Below are 2,970 nucleotides of genomic sequence, written 5' to 3' on the forward strand. Positions count from 1 at the left end.
TGATTTCCAGTAAAATCACAGGATTACAGAAAAGATCACAAGAACAATACGGTTTAGGTGGGCTACGCTTAAGGTGCGGACCATGATCAGCAACATACCCGGTTCAAGTCCAGCCGGGGACACTCAAATCATCTCTCTACCATCAACTTTTTAATGAAGGCATAACATGTCTCAAACATGTAAAAAAAAAAACGTGGGGTTCAGCAGTGACCGAGTGGGGTGGATCTCTGTATCTCCAGTGAGTTGAGGATCTAATGATCAGATTGTAAAGCCCTTTAAGGCAAACTTGAGAACTGGGATTTTAGGCCATGCCTGTAAATAAAATTGACTTGACTCTTCACCCTGCACTGGCCCAGGAGCAGAGTAATACCCGCTTACATTAAAAACCACCAGCAGGCTCACTCAGCCAACAAATAATCACATGCTGGATATCTTACAGATCTCTGTTTAACATTATTTCAAAGAGCCAATGCAGTTAAAAAACAGTTTTCTGGATGTATGCTCCAAATTTTGTGCTGGAGCTGCTTTTTCAATGGCTAACAAATAATCCAAAATAACCAGTTCACCGAGTTGAAACGGTCAATTCGCAATAAAAGATCATCTTCATTCAGAGACAAATCTGTGTCACATGTGATATTTAATGCTCTGCTGGCCATCAGACATACTAAATGCATAAGGAAATATTTACACACTCAAAAAACATGTATTACCTAAGCTCAGAATTAGGGGTGAGATTTTGTATTGCATATCTATAAAGTCAGGGGGACTTGTGAGAGATACATTTTAAAAAGAATAGTCAAAATCTAACCCACAGACATCCTGACTTTTAGTCCCTAGTATGGGTAAAGCTCTAAAAACACTGGATCCTGCATTTCCCATAAAGCAAATGCCTTAGACAAAACTGCATTAAAACAGTGTTTCCGTAATTTGTAGTTCAACCCAAAGCTGGGATAACTGACAACATCAGGAGGATTATTTTCTCAAGACTTCACTTTTACAATGTTTTTACCAGCAGTGTAGTGGAGTGCCCCTTTAATGCACCTGTCATACCACAGCCATGCCAACACAAATATGGAAAATGAAAACAGCTAACCTTTAATTTAGTAGATTGCTCCACAGATTTTATAATATATGACAAATGCTTTTGATACAGATGAGGTGTTACTATTGTCTTTAAAGTTCATGCTGGTTGTTACATTTCATGCCATTTAGACTTTGAGCCTTGGTTGAGCCCAGCTTTCAAACTGCATAAATATGACTCTGTCTATATATTGGTGCCTTTTGTAAAGAGCGATTGCTTTTCAAATTGTGCTGTCTGCAGCAGGCATCTGCATAATGAGGCTTCTTCTATCTGAAAAAATAAAGTAGTAAGGAAGAGAGTGACCGCCCGCATCAGCCTTTTAGAAATAGCTTTGTTTGATTTCACAGAATGAGACTGTAGACTTTACATTTCTGTATTTATCCTTAATGTGTGGATCTTTTTATATTTGAGCTGGAGGAGAGAGAGAGAGAGAGAGAGAGAGAGAGAGAGAGAGAGAGTGTGTGTGTGTATGCGTGAGTTCGTGCATGCATGCATGTGTGTGTGTGTGTGTGTGTGTGTGTGTGTGTGGTGTGTGTGTGTTTCTTTATTTTATGCTGATGGAGGGAAGAAGAGAACAGGGGGACAGGTTCAGGGAACAGCGTTGTGTTTAAGGGGCTATCCCTGCTGGGGTAATGTGTTTAAAATCTATTACCCCCACAGCTAGGATTAGTGTGTGTGTGTGCGTGTGTGTGTTTCCCCTAAAGACGTAATCACTATGGTAATACAAAAGCCAGTGGATTATGTGGTAGAAACAAATCTGCTTGATTTATACTCTGCCTTTTGGTGTATACATACATACATACAGTCACACACACACACACACACACACACACACACACACACACACACACTATTGGGGAGCAGGAGAGAGAGTGTGGCCCAAATTATTTTACTTATTTTCTCCTATGTATGCCACTACTGTTATTGACTATATCATATTATTATACATAAAAAATATTGGCTGATACAGTTAGCATTGTCGTTTCGCTACAAGTGTCTGCAGCTTCTGATTTGTTTCGAGCCTTTCATTGAGAGATAGCACAGGTGTGTATGTGTCTGACTGCTGACCCAACTGAGGTCTACCCCCCAGCATGCTCCAGAACTGGTATTAGAGCTGAGTTCAATTTGTTGGTTAATCGAATAGTCTATTGACAGCAACAAATTGGCAATATGTTTGATAAATGTTAATCTCTTCAGTCAATTTTGAGCAAAAATGGCAATTATTTTCTGGTTTCAGCTTCTCCAGTGTGATAGCTAGTCTTCAATGAAAGTGAACTTAATACTAAATATTGGTGTGTTGGACAGACAAAACATTCCCTACCATTGTTCTGCTCATTGTCCCTGCTTCTTTGCTGATGCTATTTAAATCTGTTGATCACCAATTGTCAGATGGGTTACTGTAACAGGCAGAATTTGTAAGTAGAAAAAGTCACAGTAGCAGAAGAGTAAAGTCTTCAAAACGTTTTCAACAATCCCACAAACAGAATTATGCAAAGGTTCAGCTTGCATTCTGTTCTATTCTAGCCTATTCATGTGTAAACCAGTCTTATTCTCTTTTATTCATTTTCCCTATACTTTCATCCCTCAGGGGGAATATTAGTGGTATCCTTCTGAAAGTGGCCAGGGACAGGCCTTGGTCAATAATTAATTGAAATCCCCTCATTTACTTAAGATCTTAGCGTACTCTGCCCTGGGTGAAAATGGCCAAAGTTTGCTCTTTGGAATAGTCAAACTGGATTTTATTATGCTGAGCCAGATAAATCAGTGGGAAGAGAGTGTGACTCTGCTGAAGTTAATATTTATTAAACCTCAACAAACCTCATACAAATAATATATACTGTACACACACACACACACACACACACACACACACACACACACACACACAC

General features: G+C 39.3%; 1 protein-coding gene across 3 annotated transcripts in view; it reads left to right on the forward strand.

The window, feature by feature from the left end:
• Positions 1-2,970, forward strand: part of pax5 (paired box 5) — a 54,040-nt gene that overhangs the window by 11,794 nt on the left and 39,276 nt on the right. The gene's annotated exons all lie outside the window — the stretch shown is intronic.

This window comes from Etheostoma spectabile, chromosome 2 (genome assembly GCF_008692095.1).
Source record: "Etheostoma spectabile isolate EspeVRDwgs_2016 chromosome 2, UIUC_Espe_1.0, whole genome shotgun sequence".
Classification (NCBI taxonomy): domain Eukaryota; kingdom Metazoa; phylum Chordata; class Actinopteri; order Perciformes; family Percidae; genus Etheostoma; species Etheostoma spectabile.